Below are 8,632 nucleotides of genomic sequence, written 5' to 3'. Positions count from 1 at the left end.
AGAGTTAATGAGAGAAAGTAGTACATCAAAATAATCCAAGAAGAGAGAATAACATATGTAAATACTGAAGTTTAAAATACCATGGTTCTGGAGGGTGGGTTTAACTAGGAGAAATTAGCTCCATAGAATGTGTGTGTGTGTGTGGGGGAATGTCAGCATTTCTTTCACTTAATTCTTTTTCTTCAGATAGATTTCTTAATAATTACATCTATATAGTCAAAACAGTTCAAACATTCAGGTTACTCTAGCCATTTGTCAAAAGGGAGTCAGCTTCATTATAAGCGTAATGATTTTAAGCTCCCCATTTTGTGCTTCTTTCATTTCTTACCTTGATCTTGACATTGAAATACAAAAATCCTTTGTTGGACTTCTAATCTTTTATTTTTCAGTCTCTCACTAAGCTTTGTGATGCCTCATGCCTGAAGTCTTAAATTTACTAAAGTATATGACTACAAAACTGGTAATCCTCTTCATGTTTGGCTGAATTCCTACATTTGGAAATGTCATTTTTCATGTGCTAAGTAGCCATCAAAATGGTAATGTTCCTTTGTTGCTAAATATCCAGGACCAGAAGTGTAGAAAATTCAAGGGCAGAGAATCAATATGTTGGAGTCATTTTCTTAAAGGAAATACTTGTATAATTATAGTGAGTGAGCTCATAAGTTTTGGGGGCAAAGAAATTTAATATATATCCCAAGAGAATTTAATATCAATTACATATAAACTCAGTTAAAGATTGGCATTGATGAAGGGGAAATCAAACTCATCAGTAGAAGATGGAGGTGACGACTTTTCAATAAGGCTTGAAGAAGTTGCTTCAGCTTAGTTAATATTATTTATAAAATACCTTTCATTCAGCCCATTCATATTAGATAAAAGAAAATCTAATTATTTCAATATATTATGTTGTTTCCTCAGATAAGACTCGAATATTTTATATTAGTCCTTTCTTAGAATCTATGCAAGTTGGCTTAAGGACTCTTTCAAAGAGACTATATTCTAAATATTTCTATTCCAATTTACAATTAAGATTATTTTTCAAATTCAATTGTGCATGTCAATTTCCACTGACAACTTTGCAAATATGTAAATAGTGTAATTTACTTAATGTATGAGAATATTTAAGGCATGTTGTGAATATAAACACAACTTTGCACTACTTAGTGTTAATAGTTTATGTCATTATTGTTTTGCAATGTTTTAATTGTTTCCTTTTCAAATTTCTGAGGAATATGAAATGCAGCTTTGCTCTTGGAAACCATCTTACTGTAGCCCTGAAATGGCCTCTCACTGTCATCTCCCTTACTATAACCTAAATATCTAGAGCTAAGAGAGAGGCTTTAGATGTGCACTGATACTTAAATGATTTGTCTTTATTTGCTGATCTTGGCCCCCTTTTGTAAGTGCCATTATATAAAAGTTCTCTCCACTTATTTAATGTAGGTGCAAAGAACCATGCCAAAGAAAACCAGTGTTGGACAGAAGTGAAGGCAGACTTTGCTCAGAACTATAATGATAGGGGAAGAGAGCCCCCAGTACAGAACTGGGCTTCATTCAGACGACACCACGAGAAGTGGAGATTTATGTCCAAGGAGCAGAAGTCAGTAGATCAAAAATTGCTAACAGGAGAGATCAAATCTGATCAACCAAACAGGATTCTGCTGAAGACACGTCAAGGTGATCCAATGACAAAGGTGGGAGCAAAGAATTCTGATTAGACATCATGATGAGTAATCCAAGTCTCAAGGGTGGGCCAGGGTGGGCAATTTTTACTGAACAGCCTTGGCAGTGCAGTTTATTAGAACTAAATTTTACAAGGAAGTGGACAAAGGGGCATGACTAAACTTTATTCAGGCAAATAATTTTTGTCAATTAATAGGTTGTACTTACAATGAGTTTATAATTTCTAAAGTATAGAAAGTTTTTAAATTTTATTTTAGGACTTCATTCTGTACATTGCTCATATTATCAGCAGCACTAATTTTTTTCATGATTTACATCTATGTATAAGTATAGCTCTGATTTAGACTACACTGTCATTCAGTGATTTTATTTTTACATTAAATTGAATGTTATAGGAAAATACTATTCTTCCTAACAGTCATTGTGGTCCTTAGACTATAGGTTGTAAGCACTGATTATAATTCAATATTAGGAGCAATAAATGATGGGGAGAAATGAAATAGGAGATGAAAAAGGAAACGGCAAGATAGCAGCTCTCAAAATCTGAGAACATCCTGGGTTTACGGGAAAGACATGATCTTCCACTGATAGGAAATTCGTAACTCATGAATACATTAAAGCCAATTGTTACCTAATTGACAATATACTATGTATTTATCAATGGATCAGAGACAAAATGGAGATACTTCTTTCATTCTGTTATTTATCTGTCTACCTATCAACCAAATACAAATTTGTAACAGTATTTTGTGTCAAGGAGTGTCTCTCTATTCTCTTGCTCAACAGGAAGGATCCTTAATAGTACCTTGTGATGTGTTTATAAATATTTAAATGTATGTGTGTATATATTTTTGTTTGTACACCTGTATATTTATTTCTAAGTGGTTTCTATGACAACAGAGATAGATTGATCTATGGCAACTGTGAAAGCAATGGTACAGAAGAGATTGTTGGAGGAAACAAAGTGGATTGGAAACATAATTTAACTAGTAGATTCACTTTAGAAACAAAGAGAGCGATTTTAGGAATCGTGAACTCTTAGACATAAACCTAAAGGTTTTAGGATAACTGATTTATTTTCTTCATTTCCAATAGATAACTGGAAGTTTGGCAGAAAAAGAGTTGTCATAACTTTTACAGAGTGGACAGCAAAATCTGATTTTTTGATAATGAATAATGTTTTAATATAAGTACGCCCCAAATTGGGTGGCTCCTGGGGCTCAAAGAAGTAGGGCGCCGGCCTCATATACCAGAATTGGCAGGTTCAAGCCCTTTATTTTTAACTGTACTCTCTTGTTTTATGAGATTCTTGAGCTGGACATTGTACTTTCTAAATGTCTACCATATTATTAACTCCAAGGAAATATCTTCTACGTGTTCACAGCTCTCCCAGACGTACAACTGAATTCTTGTTCCTCCTTCCAGTTTTGACAGGTGGTTCTAGTCCCAAATGGAAGTAGGGAAGCATTAACCCAGAGTCAATCCATGTTATTTTTTCATATTAATCACTCTTTAAGAAACATGGTTAAATATATTTTTTCTGACCACGTTCTCATCTTTCATGAACGTTTCATATGACAGATACACCATAGATCTGTTTATCTGCAGTAGACCTTTGAAGAACTTCAAGCCATTATAATATCTAAGACATGTTTTCCCCTAAGAACCATTTATGCTCCTCTCAGACAATATTTCCTCCATTGCAAATACTTCCATTAGCCCCGAAACATAGGTCTGACCCTTTGCTATTCAGTGGATTTTCCATTAAACCATATATTTCAGTTTTCTACACAGAAAAGAGGAATTATCTCAGATGGCCATAAAAACAGCAACTGTAAACTTTGAAGTTCTGAAGAAAATTGTACATAGACTAAATACTTAAAGTCTCCTTAAGAGGTCAGCCCTGCTGGATATGATCCACAGGCCCATTAAAAGAAGACAACTTACTGATGTCATGATTCAGAATATGCTTATTTGAATATCCTTATTTTCTAAATTATACACTTTGGAAATCTTTGAAATGTCAAGATTTTTAAAAATTGACTTACTTTTTGATCAAGAAATGCTAAAACAAATTTGGAAAGAAAAACCTATATTTAAAAAAACAAATAGTTTATGCGGATAACATTTTCTCATGGTTGATTATTACCAATGACACAACCAGTCACATGTTGACACAGCTGTGATTGGTTCGTCTAAATCTCTTTTTTTTGCCCCTCTCTGCTTAGAGCCGCTTTTCAACGTGATAGCAGATTACCATTGTACACACTATGTTACGAAATGGCATAGAGTCAGCATGTGCTCTCTAATACTTCTTGGCAAGACTAGTAGCACATATTCATTTATTTAAGAGATTCTTTGAAATTATTATGCAGCCTTGAGAAAGATGGAGACTTTACCTCTTTCATGTTTACATGGATAGAGCTGGAACATATTCTTCTTAGTAAAGTATCTCAAGAATGGAAGAAAAAGTATCCAATGTACTCAGACCTACTTTGAAACTAATTTATGGCTTTCACATGAAAGCTATAACCCAGTTATAACCCAAGACTAGGGGGAAGGGGGAGAGGGAGGGGAGGGAGGGGGATGATGGGCAGAGGGAGGGTGATAGGTGGGATTACACCTGCAGTGCATCTTACAAGGGTACATGTGAAACTTAGTAAATGTAGAATATAAATGTCTTAACACAATAACAAGAAAATGCCAGGAAGGCTATGTTAACCAGTGTGATGAAAATATGTCAAATGGTCTATAAAACCAGTGTATGGTGCCCCATGATCACATTAATGTACACAGCTATGATTTAATAATAATAAAATAAAAAAGAAACAAACAAAAAAAAAGAAATAAATTGTTGCCCGTCTTCATGCATTACGATGGGTTTAAATGGCCTTTTAAAATGAGCATGGAAAATATTCTTAATTTTTTTTTTACCTCTCTGCAATCAAATTTAACAGCATCATGTTCTCTATCTTACAGGTGTGTGTGATGTTATTCTTCACTTCTTGCTGAGTTCTTGCCTACGTACCTTTCTTTATTCCCTGCTTCCCTTACACTGAAACTGAAAACTGGCCCCCACATGCTTGCTTCCATGTGACATAAATCTGGAGAAACTGCTTAGTCCTCCGGTGTCAGTCAGATGGGCAAAATGAAGAATTTTTTGTCATGTAACTGGAGAAACAGCTATAAGGAAAAATTGGGTGATTGTGTAGCAATACCAAAGTGATAGCTTGACCTCCTTGTGGAGCCTGCTCTCCTGTTCAGCAGAGAAGCAAAGAAAAGCCATTGAAGGCTCAGAGGAGTAGCAAAGGTTGTGAAAGGATGAGGGGAAACTTGCCCTTTCCCCCTTGAAAGTTTGCTGAAAGATAACGCACAATTAAGGCAGATTAATAGGAAAAGGGTTTATTTACCCGTGCTCATGGGGGAAATCGCAGAATGATTACTCAGTATCTCAGTGAAGTTCAGATATTGTTATACCTGTCCTTTTGGAGGGGAGAAGGAGCAGAGGAGCGCAGATAAGTTTGTCTAGAGGGAATAAATGGTGCTCAGGATGACAAATGGTTAGGGAAAAACAGATTGGCTTCTAAGTGACTCTCTTTGCCAATTAAATTATCCTGAGCAAGTGAAACTAACCTAAGAGGTGCGTATATATTGAAATGATTTGGGCCAGGTCTGGTTGCATTCTTGATCCTCCTTCCTGTAATGTTTTCAGATAATAGGAAGAGGAAGGGAAGTCAACTGACCCTTTTGATCCCCACACTTTTTTTTTTTTTTTTTTTTTGAGACAGAATCTCGCTTTGTTGCCCTGGCTAGAGTGTCATTTCGTGATAGCTCACAACCTCAATCAAACTCTTGGTTCAAGTGATCCTTGTGCCTCAGCCTCTGAGTAGCTGGGACTACAGGTATCTGCCACAAAGCCTGGCTATTTTTTTATTTTTTTTTTCCCAGACACGAGGTCTCGCTCCTGCTCAGGCTGGTATCTGAGTAATCCAACTGCCCTGGCCTCCCAGAGTGCTAGGATTACGGGCATCAGCTGCAGCCTGGGCTTTACTTTTGATCTTTTGATTGGTCAGTCTGGTTTATGGAGATTGAGGAAAGGCCCCCTCCAGTGCTTTTTGATCCAGAATGACCTTTAATTAAAAATATTCTTTATATGAATAAGTCATATTTGGGGGTAAATTGTCCTAAGCTCCTTCACTTGGCTGCTAAACTTCTAAGTGGAAAATAAAGGTATGATAATATTGCAAGAAAGCCTGCATTTTCTTTTTAATATGTGCACTGTAACATGGTGACTTTCTTGTATTTATTACTGAAAAAACTACAAAGGTTTGTTTTGGTTATGGTTTTGGGTTTTTTTTTCTTCTTAGTTTTCTTTTACATTTTTCACTTTCTGGGGGAGATGGTCAAAAATCAACCAGCCTATTATGTGTCTGATGAGAGCAATGGCTAGATAGACTCTTAGAGAAGCATATAAAATTATCAGGAGGTAAAAAAGGCCAGCAGGAAAACTAATAATATGTGGAACACAAAGAGCAGTCAGAAAAATTTTCCACTATTAGGCAGATGATTTTAAAGGATGTTTATTAATAAATTGTAGACCACTTTGTTTTGATGTTTGGAATCCATCTATTGGGAGTTAGTTGCCAGAAGGCAAGACCTAGCTAGAACACCCTCGTGTCTCATGCTAAGTAAATTATCTGTTGATTCACAGAATAATTTGACTGTCTGCTCCATGCCAATAAGTGGGTGTGGAGGACAACAGAATGAGCTTTATTTATATGGAAGACACAGGTCTGCCCATAATGAACTATGACACAGTCTCAAGGTAAGGAGACTAAGACACAGATTCTAATGTTCCCACAGAAATACAGGATCTCAGAAATAAAGAAAGAGTCCAGTTTTGTGAACTCTGTGGCACAGGGTCAGGAAGCACAAAGTTTCCAAATGCATTGAGCATAATTTGAACTTGCAACGCTAGCTCTTTCTTTTTTTTCTTTTTTTTTTTTTTTTTGTAGAGACAGAGTCTCACTTTATGGCCCTCAGAAGAGTGCCGTGGCATCACACAGCTCACAGCAACCTCCAGCTCCTGGGCTTCAGCGATTCTCTTGCCTCAGCCTCCCGAGCAGCTGGGACCACAGGCGCCCGCCACAACGCCCGGCTATTTTCTTTTTGTTGTTGCAGTTTGGCCGGGGCTGGGTTTGAACCTGCCACCCTCGGCATATGGGGCCGGCGCCCTACTCACTGAGCCACAGGCGCCGCCCCAACGCTAGCTCTTTCATAAAGGATGCTCTGAGAGAGAATGGGGCAGGGTGGGGGAGAAAAGCTAAGCAGTCGAAAATTTGGATGGTATGAAGACTCTAATACTGTATCTTAAACTAAAATGTTAAAGAACATACTAGGAAAATTCCCGAAATAATAGGAGTCATCTCTCAGAAACCTGTATAAACAAGTGCCAGCAAAATAACAAATACGGACCTCCTATGACCTGCCTGATCTCTCAACTACTAAGAAACTTGCAAAATCTTTGGGATTAACCCTTGAAAAAAATTGCGCTACAATCTTAGCCTGAGGAGATTTCTAAGCCTTACCAGCTTCCTAGTTCCAGAAGAAAAAAAGAATGCAGACCTCTTTAGATTAATCTTATTTTCTTTTAAATGCTTTAGCCTTATTTCAGGGTTTATCATAGAATTTAAGTTTTTACTCCAGCCTGGGTTTTTACTCCAGCCATTCAGCTGACCCAAGCAGTAGAAAAAAGAAATATTTGGACATATCCAGACATATCCAAACGTAAAAGGGACAGATCTCTATATATACATATACAATGTATGTACCTTGAATAGGCATGAAGATTCTTCGGAATACTAAGTCTGTGTTTATTATATCTCACAAATGTACACTTGAATTATAAATGAAAATTTTTATACTTTACATGTCTATGCATTTTTCTGATAATGCCCTGAAAATTCAGGTATTGTTTAACAATATAAAACATCCTAACATATCCCTGTCATATTTTTGTATATTTCACTGCCTATATATTAAGGATGGACAGGGAGCAAGAACATGTGGAGAGTAAATGAAGGTTGTATAAAAAAAAATATTGCTAAAAAAAAAATATTCATTTTGAAAGTATGGGAAAAATCAGTGAATTTTGTTTATCTTTACTATTCATGCCTACATTACAATGGATAATCAAGAGTTGACTACATTGTCATTAGAACTGAAGTTGAAGAACGCATCAAACAATTCACAATTTATATTATAATATAGCTCATTAACCCACTCAATATATATTAATAGGACATTCAAAACTGTGCATTTGGCATTTCAAAGGATGCTTTCCACATCTGGAGTGATTTGGGATACATTTTTTTAGTGTCCTTTCTTTATTTCAACTATTTTTGTTGAATTCTACTTTGCATAATATTGCAATCAGTCCTTGAGTAGAAAATGTTAATGGAATGGAAGGGGGTAATCTTCATTTATGGGAATTCTAAAGAAAATAATACAAACAAGAAAAGCATAGAAAAAACAAATTTTAAGACAATTAGTCAGAAGAATAAATGAATGTTGATAAATTTTGAGGTTATTCAAAAATTATAGGTTTTTACTAACATTTGGTTTTTATTTTCATTTCTTAAAAGTAGAATTTTGCTGAACCTGTCCTGTGAAATTTTACTTAGTTATAATATACTTCTTCGTTATTCTTCCATGTAGAATATGCTACATTCTTATATAATATAATAATAAATAAGTCAGCATAATACTAAGCATTTCTATTTATTTTTCTTTTGTACTACAAAATTTTCTCTGGTTGACCTGAATTTGGGAATAATATTAATCATTTTTTTTTTATTGTTGGGGATTCATTGAGGGTACAATAAGCCAGGTTACGCTGATTGCAATTGTTAGGTAAAGTCCCTCTTGCAATCATGTCTTGCCCCCATAA

Source organism: Nycticebus coucang, chromosome 10, assembly GCF_027406575.1.
Source record: "Nycticebus coucang isolate mNycCou1 chromosome 10, mNycCou1.pri, whole genome shotgun sequence".
Taxonomy (NCBI): domain Eukaryota; kingdom Metazoa; phylum Chordata; class Mammalia; order Primates; family Lorisidae; genus Nycticebus; species Nycticebus coucang.
The sequence above is the reverse complement of the archived record's forward strand: the minus strand, read 5'-3'. Positions refer to the sequence as shown.